The sequence below is a fragment of the Mytilus galloprovincialis genome, chromosome 3 (genome assembly GCF_965363235.1).
Source record: "Mytilus galloprovincialis chromosome 3, xbMytGall1.hap1.1, whole genome shotgun sequence".
Taxonomy (NCBI): Eukaryota; Metazoa; Mollusca; class Bivalvia; order Mytilida; family Mytilidae; genus Mytilus; species Mytilus galloprovincialis.
Window position 1 is genome coordinate 107160101 of NC_134840.1, and position 25352 is coordinate 107185452.

Here is a 25352-nt window from a genome sequence, read left to right on the forward strand (position 1 = left end):
TTGTAAAAGGAATTTTGTCGCTTTCTTTTTTTTGTTACGAAGGAGATGCACACACATGATAAACAGTGAATAGGGAGATAACTCTTACAAAGAAAATGGTGCGCCTTAGCAGTGTGAAATTTAAAAGTGCATAAACTATTCGATACCATATGAGAAATATCTAAGCGACACATTGCGAAACAAACATTTTTTGCAAGAACAAAATTTGGCGGAAGAAAAAAAAATAATAATAATAATAATCAGAACAAATACAATAAGTCTTTCCACAGAAAAGTGGAAAGACTTAATAATTAAAAACCAATTGTTCAAAGAACAATTGAAAGTCTTTGCACATTAAAGAAATTTGGATAAGTAGGTAGTTTCTTCATACTGAAGCGATACATAATGGTTTAATTATATTTTTGAGTGATATAAGGGAGATAATATGCTACTTCCGGTCTCATATGATAGCTTCTTTCACACTGATTCCAAAAATATATATTTTCTATATACTTTTGTAAGTAGAATGGGAGATAATTGGCCACTTCCGGTTTGTTGGAAAGTCATTTTTAGTCTTCAGTAACCAGTTTATGTATCGATATGACAAAATATATGGATTCTGAGTACTTACATGTGAAATAATTGCAAAAAAAACTACTTCCGGTTTTCTCAAGGTCACTTCCGGTATCCATTTTTCAAGGTCATTTGTCACTTAACCTTTTGTATCAGGTCAAATGTCTTTATAATGAACTTAATTGAAGTTATAATCAAATAACCTCATATCAAGACATTTCAGGGGCACCAACTCCTATAAGATGCCATTTAATTGTGTAAGACTAAATGTAGCATATCTTCATTACAATAAAGCAGACATTTTGCACTTGTTCTTTTATATGTATCTCTCAAAGTGTCGGAGAAAATGCAAAAACAAGCAAAAGTCACAATTGAGAACTTGACCTTGACCTTTGACCTTGACCTCATTTTCTTAGTTCGGACCTAGGAGTCGCAAATAAAAACATTCCAGGGTTATACGGTTAACTGTTTATGAGTTATAAAAACATACCGACAAATTTATTTTGTAAAGGTAGATAACTCCTATAAAAATTCATCGAATTGCTTCGATCCAAATTAGCCAAAATTTACTGAGGATGTAACGAAGAATTTGTAAAAAGAATTCTGTCGATATCATTTTTTGTTACGAAGGAGATGCACACAGATGATAAACAGTGAATAGGGAGATAACTCTTACAAAGAAAATTGTTCGTCTTAGCAGGGTGAGATTTAAAACCGTATAAACTATACGATACAATATACAAAATATCTAAGCGACATATTGCGAAACAAAAATTTCAGAATGTGGCGGAAGAAAAAAATAATAATAATAATCAGAACAAATACAATAAGTCTTTTCACAAAAAAGTGAAAAGACTTAATAATCAGAACAAATACAATAAGTCTTTTCACAAAAAAGTGAAAAGACTTAATTAAAAACCAATTGTTCAGAGAACAATTGAAAGTCTTTCCACACCACAGAAATTTGGATAAGAAGGTAGTTTCTTCATACTGATGCGATAAATAATGGTTTAATTATCTTTTTGAGTGATATAAGGGAGATAATATGCTACTTCCGGTGAAATGAATGTCACATCTGGTCTCATATGATAGCTTCTTTCACACTGATTGCAAAAATATATAGTTTCTATATACTTTTGTATGTAGAATGGGAGATAATTGGCCACTTCCGGTTTGTTGGAAGTCATTTTTAGTCTTCAGTACTTTGTTCATGTATCTATATGAAAAAATATATGGATTCTGAGTACTTTTATGTGAAAAAATTGCAAAAAAAGCTACTTCCGGTTTTCTCAAGGTCACTTCCGGTAGCCATTTTTATCAAGGTCATTTGTCACTTAACCTTTTGTATCAGGTCAAATGTCTTTATAATGAACTTACTTGAAGTTATAATCAAATAACCTCATATCAAGACATTTCAGGGGCGACAACTCCTATAAGATGCCATCTAATTGTATAAGACTAAATGTAGCATTTCTTCATAACAATTAAGCAGAGATTTTGCACTTGTTCTTTTATATGTATCTCTCAAAGTGAGTGAGAAAATGCAAAAACAAGCAAAAGTCACAATTGAGAACTTGACCTTGACCTTTGACCTTGACCTCATTTTCTAAGTTAGGACCTAGGGGACTCAAATAAAAACATCCCAGGGTTATACGGTTATCTGTTAATGAGTTAAATAAACATACCGACAAATTTATTTTGTAAAGGTAGATAACTCCTATAGAATTTCATCGAATCGCTTCGATCCAAATACGCCAAAAATTACTGAGGATGTAACGAACAATTTGTAAAAAGAATTTTGTCGCTATCTTTTTTTGTTACGAAGGAGATACGCTTTGATGATAAACAGTGAAAAGGGAGATAACTCTTACAAAGAAAATGGTTCGGCTTAGCAGGGTGAAATTTAAAAGCGCATAAACTATACGATACAATATGAGAAATATCTAAGCGACATATTGCGAAACAAACATTTATCGCAAGAACAAAAGTTGGCAGAAAGAAAAAAAAAATAATTAAAAACCAATTGTTCAGAGAACAATTGAAAGTCTTTCCACAACAAAGAAATTTGGATCAGAAGGTAGTTTCTTCATACTGATGATATAAATAATGGTTTAATTATCTTTTTGAGTGATGTAAGGGAGATAATATGCTACTTCCGGTCTCATATGATAGCTTCTTTCACACTGATTCCAAAAATATATAGTTTCTATGTACTTTTGCATGTAGAATGGGAGATAATTGGTTACTTCCGGTTTGTTGGAAGTCATTTTTATTCTTCAGTAATCAGTTTATGTATCTATATGACAAAATATATGGATTCTGAGTACTTGTATGTGAAAAAACTGCAAAAAAAGCTACTTCCGGTTTTATCAAGGTCACTTCCGGTAGCCATTTTTCAAGGTCATTTGTCACTTAACCTTTTGTATAAGGTCAAATGTCTTTGTAATGAACTAACTTGAAGATATAATCAAATAACCTCATATCAAGACATTTCAGGGGCAACAACTCCTATAAGATGCCATTTATTTGTATAAGACTAAATGTAGCATATCTTCATTACAATTAAGCAGACATTTTGCACTTATTCTTTTTTATGTATCTCTCAAAGTGAGTGAGAAAATGCAAAAACAAGCAAAAGTCACAATTAAGAATTTGACCTTGACCTTTGACCTTGACCTCATTTTCTAAGTTAAGACCTAAGGGACTCAAATAAAAGCATTCCAGGGTTATACGATTAATTGTTTATGAGTTAAATAAACATACCGACAAATTTATTTTGTAAAGGTAGATAACTCCTATAAAATTTCATCGAATCGCTTCGATCAAAATACGCCAAAACTTTCTGAGGATGTAACGAACAATGTGTAAAAGAAATTTTGTCGATATCTTTTTTTGTTACAGAGGAGATGCACTCTGATTATAAACAGTGAATAGGGAGATAACTCTTACAAAGAAAATGGTTCGGCTTAGCAGGGTGAAATTTAAAAGCGCATAACCTATACGATACAATATGAGAAATATCTAAGCGACATATTGTGAAACAAACATTTATCGCAAGAACAAAAGTTGGCGGAAAAAAAAAAATAATAATAATTAAAAACCAATTGTTCAGAGAACAATTGAAAGTCTTTCCACACCACAGAAATTTGGATAAGAAGGTAGTTTCTTCATACTGATGCGATAAATAATGGTTTAATTATCTTTTTCAGTGATATAAGGGAGATAATATGCTACTTCCGGTGAAATGAATGTCACATCTGGTCTCATATGATAGCTTCTTTCACACTGATTGCAAAAATATATAGTTTCTATATACTTTTGTATGTAGAATGGGAGATAATTGGCCACTTCCGGTTTGTTGGAAGTCATTTTTTGTCTTCAGTAATTTGTTCATGTATCTATATGAAAAAATATATGGATTCTGAGTACTTTTATGTGAAAAAATTGCAAAAAAAGCTCCTTCCGGTTTTCTCAAGGTCACTTCCGGTAGCCATTTTTCAAGGTCATTTGTCACTTAACCTTTTGTATCAGGTCAAATGTCTTTATAATGAACTTACTTGAAGTTATAATCAAATAACCTCATATCAAGACATATTAGGGGCCACAACTCCTATAAGATGCCATCTAATTGTATAAGACTAAATGTAGCATATCTTCATAACAATTAAGCAGACATTTTGCACTTGTTCTTTTATATGTATCTCTCAAAGTGAGTGAGAAAATGCAAAAACAAGCAAAAGTCACAATTGAGAACTTGACCTTGACCTTTGACCTTGACCTCATTTTCTAAGTAAGAACCTAGGGGACTCAAATAAAAACATCCCAGGGTTATACGGTTATCTGTTAATGAGTTAAATAAACATACCGACAAATTTATTTTGTAAAGGTAGATAACTCCTATAAAATTTCATCGAATCGCTTCGATCCAAATACGCCAAAAATTACTGAGGATGTAACGAACAATTTGTAAAAAGAATTTTGTCGCTATCTTTTTTTGTTACGAAGGAGATACGCTTTGATGATAAACAGTGAAAAGGGAGATAACTCTTACAAAGAAAATGGTTCGGCTTAGCAGGGTGAAATTTAAAAGCGCATAAACAATACGATACAATATGAGAAATATCTAAGCGACATATTGCGAAACAAACATTTATCGCAAGAACAAAAGTTGGCGGAAAAAAAAAAAAAATAATAATAATAATAATAAATATAAAGCAATTGTTTTGAAAACAATTGTTAGGCAGTCTTTCCCCTCTGATGAATGGATAATTGATTTTTTTTTTATTGATTGATTTGGAAAAGGGGGGGGGGGGGTATTTGTTTATTTGTTTGTTTGTTTGCTTTGGTATGGGGTCTATATTATTATGTTACCGGAGAAGTTTCATGTTTAGTTTGGAAAGTTTTTCTTTTATTTTAGATACAGCGCGCGCGCAAGATTGAGGAGACATCACGTGACGCGGGTTTATATTAAGAAAAACTTAGTCTTTTTATTTCTCTTTAGGTCGGGACGTTAAACAGACAACATGTATAGAGATGGAATGTACACAATGTAATTTCTTTTGTCATTGTAGGAAATTGACATTTTGATCACGGTTCAACAGCAGTGCATGTTTTGGATTTAATCGATCCGGTGTAACTTTAAAACACATTTAATGATTATTTTTTGATAATGTCCATTTTTCAGCACCTGTTTGGAACACAGATTAGTATTTCAATCTCGGAGCGGACATTTTATTGTAGGTTTTTACTGAGATTGACGGACAAAGCAAGCGATTTTTACTGCATTGCCATTTCTTTTTTCTAGGAAAAGTCTTGAGAGATATCTGCAAAAAGTTTTTTTATGAACCTTCAGTACATGTATGCCCTGCTGACTGCAAATTTTCAGGTCGATTGGACTTGTAGTTTCAGAGAATATGTGGATTTTTTTTCAGAAGAGACGTAAGAACAATAATAAAATAAAAATGTTCTTGAATAATTGAGAGTTTGTTCCTTCAATAAACTGTCATAAATAAACAGTCATACATATTGATTGATTGATTAGTTGGTTGGTTGATTGATTGATTGGTTGGTTGGTTGGTTGGTTTGTTGGTTGGTTGATTAAACACGTTTGATAGGGTCACTTAGAACAAGGGGGAAAAGACCTCAAGAGACCTTGCATCCCGTATTAAACGCATGACACGGAAACATACATTAAGTGATTGATTGGTTGGTTGGTTGGTTGGTTAAACACGTTGGTTAAACACGTTGGTTTAACACGTTGGTTAAACACGTTGGCTGGTTAAACACGTTTGATAGGCTCAATTTAAACAAGCGAAAAAAAAAACATCTTGGATCCCGTATTTAACACATGAAACGGAAACATGCATTGATTTATTTATTGGTTGGTTGGTTGGTTGGTTAAACACGTTGGTTAAACATGTCGGTTAAACACGTAGTTTAAACACGTTGGCTGGTTAAACACGTTTGATAGGCTCAATTTTAACAAACGAAAAAAAACCATCTCGGATCCCGTTTTTAACACATGAAACGGAAACATGCATTGATTGATTGATTGGTTGGTTAAACACGTTGGTTAAACACGTTGGTTAAACACATTGGATAGGCTCAAAATTGGATCCCGTATTTAACACATGAAACGGAAACATGCATTGATTGATTGATTGATTGATTGATTGATTGGTTGGTTGGTTAAACACGTTGGTTAAACATATTGGTTAAACACCTTGGTTAAACATATTGGTTAAACACCTTGGTTAAACATATTGGTTAAACACGTTGGCTGGTTAAACACGTTGGATAGGCTCAATTTAAACAAGCGAAAAAAAAACATCTTGGATCCCGTATTTAACACATGAAACGGAAACATGCATTGATTGATTGATTGATTGATTGATTGATTGGTTGGTTGGGTGGTTGGTTGGTTGGTTAAACATGTTGGTTAAACACGTTGGCTGGTTAAACACGTGAGATAGGCTCAATTTAAACAAGCGAAAAAAACCATCTTGGATCCCGTATTTAACACATGAAACGGAAACATGCATTGATTGATTGATTGATTGATTGATTGGTTGGTTGGTTGGTTGGTTGGTTGGTTGGTTAAACACGTTGGTTAAACACGTTGGCTGGTTAAACACGTTAGATAGGCTCAATTTAAACGAGCGAAAAAAAAAACATCTTGGATCCCGTATTTAACACATGAAACGGAAACATGCATTGATTGATTGATTGATTGATTGATTGGTTGGTTGGTTGGTTGGTTGGTTGGTTGGTTAAACACGTTGGTTAAACACGTTGGTTAAACACGTTAGTTAAACATATTTGTTAAACATGTTGGTTAAACACGTTTGATAGGCTCAATTAAAACAAGCGAAAAAAAAGAGACCTTGAATCCCGTATCAAACACATGAAACGGAAACATTGATTGATTGATTGGTTGGTTGGTTGGTTGATTGGTTGGTTGGTTGGTTAGTTGGTTGGTTGAAATTCAAACACACATAAAACTGTTTAAATAGTGCCAAAACCACATAATTTGATGACCTTGACCTTTGACCTTGTGACCTTCGTCAAGGTCATTGCTCCACAAGGTCATTGCAAAAGACCCTATGGGTCAAGGACCTTTGTTTAAGAGTTTTGCCTAAAAATGGCTTTTTAAAAACCATCGATGGGAGTTATGTCCCTTATATGATGGTAAAATCAATATAGTCATAAAGTAAAAAAGTTGCCCCTTAAAGTACCAAGCATTTTTCACTGCTTAATTTTTTTGTATCTATAACCGTTCAAGAATTATAGGGAAATGAAAAACTTATAAAAATCTACAATATGACCTTGACCTTTGACCTTGACCTAATTTTCTAAGTTAGGACCCTGGGGACTCAAATAAAAACATTCCAGGGTTATACGGTTAACGGTTTAGGAGTTTAAAAAACATACCGACAAATTTATTCCGTAAAGGTAGATAACTCCTATAAAATTTCATCAAATCGCTTCGATCCAAATACGCCAAAAATTACTGAGGATGTAACGAACAGTTTGTAAAAAGAATTTTGTCGCTTTCTTATTTTGTTACGAAGGAGATGCACACAGAGGATAAACAGTGAAAAGGGAGATAACTCTTACATAGAAAATGGTTCGCCTTAGCAGGGTGAAATTTAAAAGCGCATAAACTATACGATACCATATGAGAAATATCTAAGCGACATATTGCGAAACAAACATTTTGCGCAAGAACAAAATTTGGCGGAAGAAAAAAATAATAATAATAATAATAATTAAAAACCAATTGTTCAGAGAACAATTGAAAGTCTTTCCACACCACAGAAATTTGGATAAGAAGGTAGTTTCTTCATACTGATGCGATAAATAATGGTTTAATTATCTTTTTCAGTGATATAAGGGAGATAATATGCTACTTCCGGTGAAATGAATGTCACATCTGGTCTCATATGATAGCTTCTTTCACACTGATTGCAAAAATATATAGTTTCTATATACTTTTGTATGTAGAATGGGAGATAATTGGCCACTTCCGGTTTGTTGGAAGTCATTTTTTGTCTTCAGTAATTTGTTCATGTATCTATATGAAAAAATATATGGATTCTGAGTACTTTTATGTGAAAAAATTGCAAAAAAAGCTCCTTCCGGTTTTCTCAAGGTCACTTCCGGTAGCCATTTTTCAAGGTCATTTGTCACTTAACCTTTTGTATCAGGTCAAATGTCTTTATAATGAACTTACTTGAAGTTATAATCAAATAACCTCATATCAAGACATATTAGGGGCCACAACTCCTATAAGATGCCATCTAATTGTATAAGACTAAATGTAGCATATCTTCATAACAATTAAGCAGACATTTTGCACTTGTTCTTTTATATGTATCTCTCAAAGTGAGTGAGAAAATGCAAAAACAAGCAAAAGTCACAATTAAGAATTTGACCTTGACCTTTGACCTTGACCTCATTTTCTAAGTTAAGACCTAAGGGACTCAAATAAAAGCATTCAAGGGTTATACGATTAAATGTTTATGAGTTAAATAAACATACCGACAAATTTTTTTTGTAAAGGTAGATAACTCCTATAAAATTTCATCGAATCGCTTCGATCCAAATACGCCAAAAATTACTTAGGATGTAACGAACAATGTGTAAAAGAAATTTTGTCGATATCTTTTTTTGTTACAGAGGAGATGCACTCTGATTATAAACAGTGAATAGGGAGATAACTCTTACAAAGAAAATGGTTCGGCTTAGCAGGGTGAAATTTAAAAGCGCATAAACTATACGATACAATATGAGAAATATCTAAGCGACATATTGCGAAACAAACATTTATCGCAAGAACAAAAGTTGGCGGAAAAAAAAAAAAATAATAATAATAATAATAATAATAATAATAATAATAATCAGAACAAATACAATAAGTCTTTCCACAGAAAAGTGGAAAGACTTAATAATAATCAGAACAAATACAATAAGTCTTTCCACAGAAAAGTGGAAAGACTTAATAATAATAATAATTAAAAACCAATTGTTCAGAGAACAATTGAAAGTCTTTCCACACCAAAGAAATTTGGATAAGAAGTTAGTTTCTGCATTCTGATGCAATAAATGATGGTTTAATTATCTTTTTGAGTGATATAAAGGAGATAATATGCTACTTCCGGTGAAAAAATGTCACATTCGGTCTCATATGATAGCTTCTTTCACACTGATTCCAAAAATATATAGTTTCTATATACTTTTGTATGTGGAATGGGAGATAATTGGCCACTTCCGGTTTGTTGGAAGTCATTTTTAGTCTTCAGTAGTCTGTTCATGTATCTATATGACAAAATATATTGAATCTGAGTACTTTTATGTGAAAAAATTGCAAAAAAAGCTACTTCCGGTTTTCTAAAGGTCACTTCCGGTAGACATTTTTTAGGTCATTTGTCACTTAACCTTTTGTATAGAGTCAAATGTCTTTATAATGATCTTAATTGAAGTTATAATCAAATAACCTCATATCAAGACATTTCAGGGGCACCAACTCCTATAAGATGCCATTTAATTGTATAAGACTAAATGTAGCATATCTGCATTACAATAAAGCTGACATTTTGCACTTGTTTTTTTATATGTATCTCTCAAAGTGTCAGAGAAAATGCAAAAACAAGCAAAAGTCACAATTAAGAACTTGACCTTGACCTTTGACCTTGACCTAATTTTCTAAGTTGGGACCTGGGGGACTCAAATAAAAACATTTCAGGGTTATACGGTTAACTGTTTATGAGTAAAAAAAACATACTGACAAATTTATTTTGTAAAGGTAGATAACTCCTATAAAATTTCATCGAATCGCTTCGATCCAAATACGCTAAAAATTACTTAGGATGTAACGAACAATTTGTAAAAAGAATTTTGTCGCTATCTTTTTTTGTTACGAAGGAGATGCACACAGATGATAAACAGTGAATAGGGAGATAACTCTTACAAAGAAAATGGTTCGGCTTAGCAGGGTGAAATTTAAAAGCGCAAAAACTATACGATACAATATGAGAAATATCTAAGCGACATATTGCGAAACAAACATTTATCGCAAGAACAAAATATGGCGGAAAAAAAAAATAATAATCAGAAGAAAAACAATAAGTCTTTCCACAGAAAAGTGGAAAGACTTAATAATAATCAGAACAAAAACAATAAGTCTTTCCACAGAAAAGTGGAAAGACTTAATTAAAAACCAATTGTTCAGAGAACAATTGAAAGTCTTTCCATATCAAAGAAATTTTGATAAGATAATTTCTTCATACTGATGCGATAAATAATGGTTAAATTATATTTTTGAGTGATATAAGGGAGATAATATAATGCTTCCGGTGAAAAATAATGTCACTGTCGGTCTCATATGATAGCTTCTTTCACACTGATTCCAAAAATATATAGTTTCTATATACTTGTGTATGTAGAATGGGAGATAATTGGCCACTTCCGGTTTGTTGAAAGTCATTTTTAGTCTTTAGTTATCAGTTTATATTTCTATACGACAAAATATATGGGTTCTGAGTACTTTTAAATGAAAAAATTGCACAAAATGCTACTTCCGGTTTTCTCAAGGTCACTTCCGGTAGTCATTTTTCAAGGTCATTAGTCGCCTTACCTTTTGTTTAAGGTCAAATGCCTTTATAATAAACTTAGTTGATGTTATAATCAAATAACCTCATATCAAGACATTTCAGGGGCATCAACTCCTAGAAGATGCCATTCATTGTATAAGACTAAATGTAGCATATCTTTATTACAATAAAGCAGACATTTTGCACTTGTTCTTTTATATGTATCTTTCAAAGTGTCGGAGAAAATGCAAAAACAAGCAAAAGTCACAATTGATAACTTGACCTTGACCTTTGACCTTGACCTCATTTTCTAAGTTAGGACCTAGGGGCCTCAAATAACAACATTCCAGGGTTATACGGTTAACTGTTTATGAGTTAAAAAACATACCGACAAATTTAGTTTGTAAAGGTAGATAACTCCTATAAAATGTCATCGAATCGCTTCGATCCAAATGGGCCAAAAATAACTGAGGATGTAACGAACAATTTTTAAAAGGAATTTTGTCGCTATGTTTTTTTGTTACGGAGGAGATGCACACAGATGATAAACAGTGAATAGGGAGATAACTCTTACAAAGAAAATAGTTCGCCTTAGCAGGGTGAAATTTAAAAGCGCATAAACTATACGATAACATATGAGAAATATCTAAGCAACATATTGCGAAACAAACATTTATCGCAAGAACAAAATTTGGCGGAAGAAAAAAATAATAATAATAATCAGAAGAAATACAATAAGTCTTTTCACAAAAAAGTGAAAAGACTTAATAATAATAATAATCAGAACAAAAACAATAAGTCTTTCCACAGAAAAGTGGAAAGACTTAATAATCAGAAGAAAAACAATAAGTCTTTCCACAGAAAAGTGGAAAGACTTAATAATAATCAGAAGAAAAACAATAAGTCTTTCCACAGAAAAGTGGAAAGACTTAATAATCAGAAGAAAACCAATAAGTCTTTCCACAGAAAAGTGGAAAGACTTAATAATAATCAGAAGAAAAACAATAAGTCTTTCCACAGAAAAGTGGAAAGACTTAATAATCAGAACAAAAACAATAAGTCTTTCCACAGAAAAGTGGAAAGACTTAATAAGAACTGAGCAAAAACAATAAGTCTCCAAACTTTGTTTGGGAGACTTAATTAAAAAGGGGGAAGGATATTAAAAATCGAATAAGTAACGAATAAGGAATAGGGAATAAGTAACGAATAGGTAACGAATAGGGAATAGGGAATAGGTAACGAATATGTAACGAATAGGGAATAGGGAATAGGTAACGAATAGGTAACGAATAGGGAATAGGAAATAGGTAACGAATAGGTAACGAATAGGGAATAGGGAATAGGTAACCAACTTGACGTCCATCATAGTGTCATGCTTTTAAAACCAACATTAATGCCAATGAATAATATGTTGTATGAGATAATCATACAGGTATACTTATTTCTATTCCAAAAAGGCAGAAAATTCAATCTTATCATTGTTACCTTTGTTTTTATTTTCAGGTTGAGTCTGTTGCATAGAAGAGATTTTGCATTTTGCCTTTGCACAAACTTACATTTTGAAGTTTCATGATACGCAATAAGGAGAATTTTTTTTCCTCCGTGTTATGAAGACTGTGATTTTTTATATGAAGCAGAAGCTTAGTGATATGACAACGTAACCAAATAGACTGGTTTTTCATATTCTCCTTGCTCAACAATTGTAGTATGTTTTTGAATATTCTACATGTTCTATGAAAAACACGGAAGAAGATAACAAGAAGAAGAAATATTTGCGCAATGTATGACGTACAATTGTTGGAATTTAACAGACATAATACTGTTGATTCATTATTAATCGTTGGATACCAATTTTCGTGGGTTTCGTGGATTCAGGCGAACCACGAATTTTAAGTTCAACGAATTACAAATTTTATATAGGCTTTGTATGCAGAGACTGGCAAATCCACGAAATCAAATATCCACGAATATACAACATTTGTACAATTTTTCTTCAAACCACAAAAATTGATACCCACGAAAATAAATGAATCCACAGTAGTCTTGGATTAGTGATAGTGTTTGGATTATGTCTGTGTAAAAATAAGTCTCGGTGGCGGTCTCCCCAACTCAGGGACTTGGTGATCATGGTGGTATTTATTCCTTACCTTTGCAATTGTTGTCATTTATTGTCCATCACTGTCAGTTGTATAATGCTTTATGATATTCTGAATAAATAACCTTTTTCACAAATCTTGAGTTAGATATTCTACTAATGAACTCGCATCCTTGGTTGCTATTTTTATGTCTTTATTTGGACAAGAAGAAAAATTTAGCTGACAAAAATGTGATTTTAGAATTTTCCTGATCTAATCTGAATGTTTTTGCATAAAGAACTGCTGATGTATCATGACATATAATTGGTGGATGATGTATGGAAATTTGGTTGTCATAAAGTGAATCGTAGATTTTTAAAAAGATAATACTTTTCAGTATCAAAAATAAATTACCTCTATATCTACAATTTTGTATTACTCTTTCATGGGAATATGTATAATTTACTATCATACCATATCCGTTTTTTGTTTAATTTTTATTATATAGATAAAAACAACAAAACGGACAAAAATAACATATATAAATGTACATACACACATGATTGTTTAAAAGATATTTGGGTGTTAGTAACACAACGTAAGGGGGATATAAAAATACAGTTTATGTTTCATTAATTTAAACTACATTGACCTGAAGTTGCTATATTTAGTTTGGAATTTTTTTCATGTCCCGTGCGCATCTTTCGCGCCAGATTGTGTCGTCAAAAGGCTTGTTCATAAGAACGAAAACTTAGTATACGTATTTCTTTTTAGGTGGATATGTATTTCAGCACTTCGGTGTTGACATGAATATCAATTATGCGGTCAGTTTTATAAATTTACTGATACAAAACTTTGAATTTTTGGAAAAAATAAGGATTTTCTTGTCCCAGGAATAGATTACCTTAGCCGTATTTGGCACAACTATTTGGAATTTTAGATCCTCAATGCTCTTCAACTTTGTACTTGTTTGGCTTTATAACTTTTCTAATATGAGCGTCACTGATGAGTCTTATGTGGACGAAACGCGCGTCTGGCGTAGTAAATTATAATCCTGGTACTTTTGATAACTATTGGACAGACAACATGTATATCGACGGAATAACACATAACGTATTTCATTTGTCATTGTAGGTAATTGATGTTTTGATTGGAGTTATCTAGCAGTGCGTGCTTTTAATTGAATTGATATGTGTACCTTTAAATCACGTTTATCGATTATTTTACACAATGTAGGATTTTAATGTAGGAGTAGACATTTTATTGAAGAAATAAATGATATTGTCGGAGCTAGCAAGCGATTTTTACGGCTTTGAAATTTGTTTTCTCTACGAAAATTCTTGGGATGTAGCTGCACAACGTTGTGAAAATCAAATTGAATACATGTTACCATGGTAGCTGCAAAGGTTTGGGTTAGATTGGACATTAAGTTTTAGTGAAGTAGCGGACACAAGTACTTGGTCCATTTTATTCTAGAAGATTTATAATAACAATATTAAAAACTATTTCTTCTCTGAAGGCTTTTCCACCGAAACAAGATGTTTCATAGAAATGTACTGAAATACAGTTAAACATATCATTTCCAATGTCAAATAATATTGAAAGTTTGCAAAGGATAAGTGCACACAAGAAAAATAGTGTTCGGGGACTGAGAGAATTCTTACAAAATATATTGTTCTATATACTTTATCATAAAATAAGAACACAACATAGCAAGTTCCGATTTACAAAAGGTCATATCTAGTTTGTTTTTTCAAAGTCATATGGTTTATAACAATGCACAAAGTCCTATGGCTTTATGATGCATAAATATGAATTTAAAGTAAAGGTCAAAATCTAGAACGTCAAATTTGCCTATGATCTTGACCCCAATTTCAAGGTCATAAACCTAGAACACTAAATCAAAAGACCGTATGTATTGATATGTATGGTTAATGAGTTATATCACTATACGAATAGTTCCACATATAAGAGGGACGAAAACTCCAATTTTATGTATACGCACCCTTTCAACTAAAATTCAGGAGTTACGACATGTCGTAAATGACAATTAAATAAATATGTGTTGTCAATATTTTTTTTACGGATTATGAAAAGAAGTGAGAATGAGCCAAAATTTAGAATTTTTATTTGTATTTTAAGCTCCAACGGCATCCATTGTGTGATTTGGTGGTCGCAAATACCCGTTTACCGGCTTCGTTTACGCATCGCCAGCAAACTTTATTTACGACCGTCAACTCATTAATTGACGCCATTGGAGCTAAAAATACAATCCAGGTAACTCTAAATTGAAGAACCTTTCACCGAAAACAACATATTTCCATACATAAATATAAAAAAATCATTTTGAAATGTCATTTAAAGTGTCAAATGATAGTATACTTTTACATAGATTGAATACAACAAATAGCTACTTGCGGTTTACCCAAGGTCATATGGGTTACAACTAAGGCAGCAACCATTTGATTTTCGGGGGGGGGGGGGGGGGTGGGGTGGGGGATGGGCTATGGTTTTTTTTTGAAAAAAAAGTTTGTTTCCAGTTTTTTGATTCTGAGAAAAAAAAAATGTTTGTTTCAACCTCAGCTGCCACTATATGTAATGCTAAAATTGAAAGAAAAAAATTGTTTTCGACTTGTCGTGAAAAAAATAGATTGTTTTTGTCCAGAAAAAAAAACCATAGCCCCCCCAGAAAATCAAATGGTTGCTGCCTAATGCAAAAAGTCCCATGGATTAATCATGTATAAATATGAAGTAAAGGCATAGGTCAAAATCTAGAATGTCAAATTCAACTTTGTTAACCTGTGACCGGATTTATGACTGCTCTGACCAGTCCTAGGACCAAAATCTAGTTAACTTGAAAAACTTGGTCCTAGGACTGTTTTTATGTCTGCCAAAAAGTTAACTTCGAAACGGGTCCGCTATTGATATAGGTTAACTTCGAACCAGACCTGACGTAAAGTTAACATAAGTTAACTTCGAAACCAGTCCTGCTGTAAAGTTAACATAAGTTAACTTAGAAAACAGTCCTGCCACAAAGTTAACATAAGTTAAATTTTGCTTTGACAAATCCGATCGAAACCAGACCTGTTCCCAAGTTAACTTTTGACTCGTCTGCTCAAGACTAAGTTAACTTGTAACCAGGACCGCCATACATCGATTTAAAAAAAAATATTTTCTAATATTTTTGTTTCGAAGTATAAACATCGAAAATAACGTAAAATTAATACTTCCGTTATAACAGGATTTAATACAAATATTTGAAAATAAAGTACGCAAAAAACGTTGCTTGTAACACAAATTTATCTGTGATCTGCCAATCTATAAATTAAAAAAACGATCTTGGTTACAATTATAACGGGCACCGAATATATATTCTAATACCTATCAAATTCAACCATATTTGCACTTTATTTATTTGATATCTATAAAAGGACGTATTTTAGATGTTAGTTATATGTCCTTAATCTATGTAGCCACAATCAGCAATATTTAAATTTCAGGATAGAATTTACAATACAAAATGAAAGCATCATTTTAAGTTAACACATGACTACAAGTTTTTGATCGCATAAATTTAGGGTGCCAGCATGTCCTCCTTTTATTCACAATATTGATACGTAACAAAATTTCAGTAGTTTTGATACCTCATGCTGACTTGTGCAACAAAATTATTTGACTGCATCAACTAAAACTGAACATATATGCACTTTAATTTGTAAATCTATATACCCGCATAGTAAGTCAGCCATATTTTTTATGTCAGGATTTAATGTATAATACAATGGACAGCAATATTGCAATACAATAACAACAAATTTTTGTTCGCATAAATTAAGGGTGCCTGCATGTCCTCCTTTTATTCAAAATAATAATACGTAACAAAATTTCTGTGGTTTTGATACCTCATGCTGACATGTTCAACAAAATTATTTGATAGCGTTGACCAAAACTGACCATACATTTTGTATGTGCTCTTTCATTTGTAAATCTATATTCCCGCATAGTAAATCAGCCATATCTTTTATATCAGGATTCAATGTATATACAATGGACAGCAATATTGCAATACAATAACAAAAAATTTTTGTTCGCATAAATTAAGGGTCCCAGCATGTTGTCCTTTTATTCTAAATATTGATACGTAACAAAATTTCAGTAGTTTTGATACCTCATGCTGACTTGTACAACAAAATTATTTCACCCCATCGACCAAAACTGACCTATGTGCACTTTAATTTGTAAATCTATATACCCGCATAGTAAATCAGTCATATTTTTTTATGTCAGGATTCAATGTATAATACAATGGACAGCAATATTGCAATACAATAACAACAAATTTTTGTTCTCATAAATTTGGGGTGCCAGAATGTCCTCCTTTTATTCAAAATATTGATATTCAACAAAATTTCAGTAGTTTTGATACCTCATGCTGACTTGTAAAACAAAATAATTTGACCGTGTCCACAAAAACTGACCATATGTGCACCTTAATTTGTACATCTATATACCAGAATAGAAAATCAGCCATATTTTTTTATTTCAGGATTCAATGTATATTACAATAGACAGCAATATTGCAATACAACAACAACAAATTTTTGTTCGCATAAATTTATGGTGCCAGAATGTACTCCTTTTATTCAAAATTTTGATACGTAACAAAATTTCAGTAGTTTTGATACCTTATGCTGACTTGTAAAACAAAATAATTTGACCGTGTCCACAAAAACTGACCATATGTGCACCTTAATTTGTACATCTATATACCAGAATAGAAAACTAGCCATATTTTTTATGTCAGGATTCAATGTATAATACAAGAGACAGCAATATTGCAATACAATAACAACAAATTTTTGTTCGCATAAATTAAGGGTGCCAGAATGTCCTCCTTTTATTCAAAATTTTGATACGTAACTGGCGCCCCTATGTCTTTTTCTGGCGCTCCTGTTCACATTTTAGTAGGACAGCAAATGTATAAGCAATAATAAAAAATATTGGAAAACAAATTGTGCCAAATTTTTTCTGCATGAATTTAGAGTGTCAACATTTCATCTCTGTATTCATAATATTGAACAGTCACTAGATATAGTAGTTCAGGATGGTGTGTAAAACTAAACTATAAGGCCGCATCATCCAAGTACAAACACTGACATGTCTGAATTCATTTGTACTTTTTAATAAAAAAAAAGTATATATAAGGTTCTCTTCTTGGAATAGTATACTGGTAATCTATTATGTCGGTTGATTGATTTTGTTTGTGGTTAAAGGTCAAGTGGCAGCTATTTCATTCAATTGCAAGTGTACATTGAGTATAATTTTTGGACGTCCCATACATCAATTTATCGGCATAGATCTAGACAAATCTCTCTACAAATCTGACGAATTTATGGCTTTTCAAGATGGCGGAAAAACGGTATAAATATCAAGATTGACCTAAAGGTATTCTATATAATTTCGGAAATTAAAGTAATGATTCTTTAAAAATGGACTTCATGTTCTTGAATTTGTTATCAATTAATTTTAAAATATAAAAAAAATTCATATATTTATAACACATACATTTGCAAATATGGCGGCATATACAAAAACAAATAGTGAAATTCAAAATGTTAATCTATATGTTACATGTTATTCTTTAAACGCTTTCAGTTTTAATGGTTGGAATGAAATAGGTTGAAACTAGTCGATTGAACATTAATATAGGTCGGTTAAATGTGGTGGAATAGTAGGTCACTCATCTGAACTTTGAGGCAGTGCCGAGGGCACCGTGTCTCGTGTCTCTTTAATGCCACGTCTTACGTCACTTATGGCGTTTTCATCTGGACTACCCACTTCATCGTCAAATTATTCTATGTTATCAATAGGTGTACCTTTCTTCAGACGGATTATACAATTGCCATCATTTTAAATGGTTAAGGGGCAACTATTTCCTTTTCCAACTACGTGCGAAACCAATTCACAACTATTTAGCGAGCATGGTCCTAAAATGCACTCCTGGGCAGCACTTTTATTAGTTTTAATGGTAACAGTCATTTTTGAGTTTGGCGGAACTGTGATGGTTCGTTTTATGTAAACTTGCTGAGTTGAAATCTCGTTTCCACTGTTAACAAATGCCGCATTTATCACTTTATTGTTGATGGTAATTGTGGGAGTACTCAGGTTTATCACTGCGCTCAGTGTGTCCAAAATATCTAGCCTAAGTATAACATCGTCTGTTAATGGCTCTTTGCACACATCCCATTGTATGTTTACTCTATTAATGTCGAGAGTCGTTCTTTATAATCTTCCCAATAACAAGCTGTTAACCAAAACAACGTAGCGTTACGTTCTCCAAATTTCCATTTTCTGCCGGAATTAATTTCTCATTTACTAATGTTATCATTGCAACAGTGTCCACAATCATGCTCCCATTCTGGTCATGTATAGTACCTCGTACTGCTAAGCTCTTTCAAATGGTTCGTCTGATGACAATATCGGACGAGGCTGTGGGCCTCTGTTCGATTTTGTGATAAGGTGATATTTCATGGCCAATAGACTTTGGAATCGTGCGTTGGCCTACTGGCCCAACCTTTTGCTGTTTAAAGACTGCATTGTTGGGGTTGCACTTTGATTTGCTCCGTATACTGGTGAAGGTGACCGTTGTCTAAAATAACCATGATTTCTGGAATTTGCCCGTGGAGATGCTAACCGTTGTCTTTAGGGACTATATGATCCCTAGCTTAGTGGGGGTGTTGCTGATCGATAGGCATTAAGCTTGGGTGTATTTCTATCAGGCCATTTACCGCGATTGTATTGCTCAGGAGATCTTCCACGTGTTTATTGATCAGGTGGTCTTTCATTGAACTGGTGATCTTCCATGATTATTTGATCAGAACAACCGAGGTTATACTGATAGGCCAATCCACGGTTATGCTGATTAGTTGAAAGCATAACATCAGCTAGTTTTGTGACAATTTGTCTGAAGTTATGCACCTCATTATCCAAAGGACTGCTCATATTTCCTTTACCGGTCGCTCATACTGCGCCATCAGCAAAGTAGACTTGTCGATGGTCGTAATTGGCACTTTTTGATCCATATATTGCCATCTGGTTTGTTATTGAGGTTTTCAATTGTTTTAACGCCTTGTTGGATGTTTCTGGGTTCCTCTCTATTACATGCCTTCAAGAATCTTTGACTTTATATCCTCGACGGAATGCTTCGGTTTCAATTTGGTTTGATCGTCTTTCTTGCGGAAGCGCTGCTCCAAATGAATGCCTTTTGTAAGGCCTTGGAATCATCATCTGTGTTTGCAAGCGTACTCAAAGCCAACATCGGCCTGCAATATGGGGCCTACACACACTTTTTTTATTGTTTTCCCATTGCCATCTACCGGCAGTTCGTTCAAATTGGTAAACGAACGCCTCCCAAGTCATTGGACCTCTTCAATTGAGTTTTTGCATTTTTGGGAGCTGCGGGCTTCGGCTCCGGTCCCTTGCACCAAGATTTTCTTGCCATCGGGTATATTCTCTCTCCAATGAGGAGTCTGAAGAAGAGGTGTTGTCACTCTCTTTTGGTTTCCTCTGCCCTTTCCTGGATCGGTCAGTGGAATCAGCTTGCTGTTATGGGAAGCATGTTAGAGCTCCAGGAGCTGGCGAGGTTGTCATACTTGGAGTGATAAATGTGGGATTTGCCATTGACTCGTCGGGGATGATACCGTAAGTAGGCACTGCATTCAGCATTGGAGAAACTTGATGAAATCCACTTGCAGCCAATTGTTTCAGTAATGGTGTGCTGCTCTGAATCAACTATTATTGACAGAGTTGGCGAGGTTGGTGGTTCATGCGAACTACAATTGGGAAAAGACCCAAGGCATGGATTTTGTTGTGTACTTTTGGTAAACTTGCGTTGCACTGACTAAGGTCAAATTTTGGCTTAGATGATGTGTCCATTGCAGGAATTTTAACATCTTGATTCCGATTGTCCACTAATTCATTTACAACAGATGCCAGTTGTTGGAAGGTACCCTGCTGTTCAAATGCACTTTTAAATTGAACTGTGTCTCCTTCCTCAGTTGTTGTCAGCTTGTCCATTCGTCTCACCACAAAATTGAATATCTTATTGGTCTGGCCATCAATTCCGCCAAACAATTATTACTAGCCTTGTGGTCTATCCTGTCTTCAGACTGCTGAAGTTGCTGAGATATTGCTCTCATCTGTTCGTTAATAATATTCATTGCCTCTTTCTGTTCAGCTTGAAACGTAATGAGACCAACAGTGTTACACATATTTTATCAATTCGCGCTTCGCTCTATTTTATATTGCGGTAAATGTCAGCTGTTCTTTGAGCATTATATTCACTATCTGCTTAAAATTCTTGGTACATTTGTTTAATAGTCATTTCTGAGCTGTCCTCTGTTAAAGCGTCTTCGGCTGTGGGTTTCTCCATATCCAAAAGTGATTCAGTTTCTGCCATTTCAACGTTCTTGTCCTTGTTGTCCTCAATCCTGCCATTTCACTGATATGTGTTTAAATGATTCTCAATTCACATTTTAAATAAAGGCAACAGTAGTATACCGCTGTTCAAACTCATAAATCCATGGACAAAAAACAAAATCGGGGTAACAAACTAAAACTGAGGGAAACGCATTAAATATAAGAGGAGAACAACGACACAACACTACAATGTAACATACACAGAAACGGAACAAGCATCAGACAAAATCCCACGAGAATAACAAATATAACATCAAAATCATTGCAAAATATTGCGACCCAAGAAATAAGATAGGCACTGAATAATATTTTTAAGGCAGATAAATCGCGAATCACAGCTTTTATGTGTGACCCAAGACAACAAATAGTGCAGCCTTTAATGAAAGCTACTACTGCAGATTTTTATGAAAGCTACTACTTTATGTATGAAATGACAAGCAAGGCAAAATCAAAAAGGACAGAACTGGGACAGATGGGACAACATCCCTAATGCGCCTCGAAATGAGGAACTCAAAAGTCACGTGTAAAGAAAAAATCTCTGTGTAGTGATATTGGAAATGTTTCTATTTTTAACAAATGACTGAACTTAATTATTTGTGGTGATTAGGAAAGTAGAGGAACATAGAATAAATGTGTAAAAACTATGGAGCTATTGAATGTGTTCAAAGTGTTATATTTTTGTAAAGAACTTATTGTGTTAAAAAGGGGATATTTTACCACAAGGAGCCGCATCACAAAAGGATATTCGGGGTTTGCTAATTTACGGAAAAAGTAATCTCACTTCGTACCCCGAAAATTTAACCACATATGTGAAAATGTCACAGCTTCGAAACCAGCTATCATACATATCCAAGTTTACGATATGGACTGAGCTACAGGAAAAAACGTTACCATTACCGCCTATGTAAAAACAATAAAAGATATTGAGCCAATTTACAAAAAGATTAATCAGAAGTTTTCAGAGTGATCTATGGATGATTTCACCTTGTACACCCAGAAAAAGTGTGAAAATGATGGTTAGTATTTTTTTATTTATACCTAGATATCCCAGATGATTTTAGATAATCATTATAGATAAATACCAGCAAATACTCAATGAAAATTTCGCTTTTAAAATGCATTACTGGCACGGGGCTGAAGACTTTTTTTAGGCACAATTCTAACTTTGTTTACACCCCCGAGAGATCCGAAAGGAATTTGTTTATGAATTGAAAAAGGCATGAATTATCATAATAGTTTTAGCTGTAAGTAAACATGACACAATACAGTCTTTGTTATGTAATTATCACTCCGGTTTACAGGAATAACTGATAATCAAGGGAGATAACACACTTCATACGAGTAAAGTGAAATACATCATCACATGTGCCTTTATCCAATAATTTGACCCATGGTCAGTAGATATCATATGCAGTTTATAAACAGTCAAACATTTACACGTATTAAGGAAATCATGAATTATTATTTCTAATGCACACTAGCAAATCACAAGATATTGTGTTTTCTCAGTGAAAAAGGGGGAGGATCAACAAAACTTTTGAAAACAATTTTGCTGCACCTTTTAACTATTAAGCTAGGTAGCTAGCACTCGTTGCTGCTAATATAAAAGATTTAAATGAAGATTGATAAGCCACAAGGGAGAAGCATTTTTCTTTCTTTGCGATAAAACTTTCAAGAATTTGATTTTTGCTCTCTCAATAATACTTATGTATCTAAACCAAATAATAACACAGCCTGAGTATTTTTTTTTGTCTTATTTCAGTTCCAGACATATCATTACTTTTTAACCTGAGATGGCAAACTAGAGGTTTTAAAAAGTCCTGAATAACTGGTAAGCATTTTGTTTTATTTGGCAAGCTCTAAATTGTTTATTTATGGTATTTATGCAATTCAAATTACAGTCGGTATGTTAAAAATATATTGATATGAAAACTGTTGCTATGGTCTTGGCATCAAATGAAAATGCTTGGTTACTGATCTTTTCGACTCGATATTTCAAGTTAAACCTTGCGGCAACTGTTCTTCATGTAACACTGCAAACTATAATTAGCATTATTTTGATATGTCGTTAGTTAATGACGCCATATTACGTGTGATGCCACAATGTTTCCTTTAAAACCTCATGCCGATATCTCACTGATAAAAGATTTTCACTGAAATACATGTAAAAGACATTTTTTTCTCAAATAGAATTATGTGAAAGAACAAGTTTTGAAAATTTGCACTTCATTGCACTCTAATTATATGATTCAAATGACTTTTACAGTAGTTTATAGTGGTTTCTACAGTATAAAATACAAGGTTTCCACTGGCTAGAATAATTAAGTATTTTGGTGTTTTTTTTATGAAATCTTCATTTTTGCATAATTTCTCTGTCAAAATGCACTTTTAGGCACCAGAAAATTTTATTGAATGCTTTAACAGGGTCTGTGTGTTGTAATTTAAGGTTACATTCAGATGTTTTGTCCTTCTTTTGACTAGTGAAGGTATACTGGAAGAAATTAATTATGCATACACTTTGTATTCAAAATAAATAAATATAGCGATAAAAGTGTCATTGCTTATAGTGCTGAAACAACTTTATTTTTTTTCAGAAATGGACAAAAATACACAGATTTATTCAGAATGTCATACCGATGAAGATCACATAAAAATATTTGGAAAAATCAGAACTATGGATTGCAATATGAGATAACATCCCTTATGCGCCTCGAAATGAGGAACTCAAAAGTCACGTGTAAAGAAAAAATCTCTGTGTAGTGATATTGGACATGTTTCTATTTTTAACAAATGACTGAACTTAATTATTTGTGGTGATTAGGAAAGCAGAGGAACATAGAATAAATGTGTAAAAACTATGGAGCTATTGAATGTGTTCAAAGTATTAAATTTTCAAAGAACTTATTGTGTTAAAAAGGGGATATTTTACCACAAGGAGCCGCATCACAAAAGGATATTCGGGGTTTGCTAATTTACGGAAAAAGTAATCTCACTTCGTACCCCGAAAATTTAACCACATATGTGAAAATGTCACAGCTTCGAAACCAGCCAGCTATCCAAGTTTACGATATGGACTGAGCTACAGGAAAAAACGTTACCATTACCGCCTATGTAAAAATAATTAAAGATATTGAGCCAGGTACTAAATGACACTATACATTAATATATGCATATATTCAGGTCAATTCTCAATTATGAATATTTGCTTCTTTTTCAAGGAGGCCATTTTGAAAATAGCCGCCATTTTGTATTTCAAAGATAGATTAAAACAAAATCTTGCTAAGTACACAAAGTCATTCAAATATGTTGTTTTTTGTGCTTCCAGTAACAAATCCACTGTGGTTTGAGCAATACTGGAAAATATTTTAGAACGTATGGCAGCCATCTTGAAATAAACCGCCATATTGAATTTTGAGGGTGGGTCCATAGCTAATATTGCTCAGTACACAAAAATATACCATCATGCAAAAATTGGTGCTTTCCTCATTATTTGAGCAATTTTTTCACCGATCGGCCGGACTATATGATTATAAGAATATTCTTCCTATGCGTTGAATAACCTTTCTATCTGCCTTCTAATAAAAAAAAACAACTCTCATTTCCTTGATAGCTCTATGTGATTGTATATAGCCATTGTTTTATGTATATAAGAATATATAACATAAAAAAAGGAATTTTGTTGATATGTATAATATCTAGTAGAGTCTAGCGAGTAAAGAAATTTGCTATCTGGGGAAAAACAATTATAATGTTGTTAACATATTTTAATTAAAGCTCAAGTCTGATATGAAAAACTCTTAAATTCGATAATCTGTCATAAGCAGACCTGTCCTCAGGTCTGGTCAATAGCAGACTTATTCAATGGTCTGGTCAGAAGCAGACCTGTCCACAGGTTTAGTCTGGGGCAGACCTGTCCACAGGTCTGGTCTGGGGCAGACCTGTCCTCAGGACTGGTCAAAAGCAGACTTGTCCATAGGTCTGGTCTGGGGAAGACCTGTCCTCAGGACTGGTCAAAAGCAGACTTGTCCACAGGTCTAGTCTGGAGTAGACCTGTCGATAGGTCTGCAGTGGTCCTAAAAAAGCAGACCGTAGGTCTGGTCCACCAACGACGAAGTTGACTTGCTTGTCTGGTTAAAAATTCTCATGTTAAGCTTAA

The 25352-nt window shown here is 33.3% G+C and overlaps 1 long non-coding RNA gene across 1 annotated transcript; it reads left to right on the forward strand.

The window, feature by feature from the left end:
* The first annotated feature begins 22079 nt into the window (after positions 1–22079).
* Positions 22080–24235, forward strand: LOC143066697 (uncharacterized). Its single transcript, XR_012975749.1, has 3 exons — positions 22080–22212; positions 22959–23027; positions 23791–24235. It is a non-coding gene; the product is annotated as an uncharacterized LOC143066697 (long non-coding RNA).
* The last annotated feature ends 1117 nt before the right edge of the window (positions 24236–25352 follow it).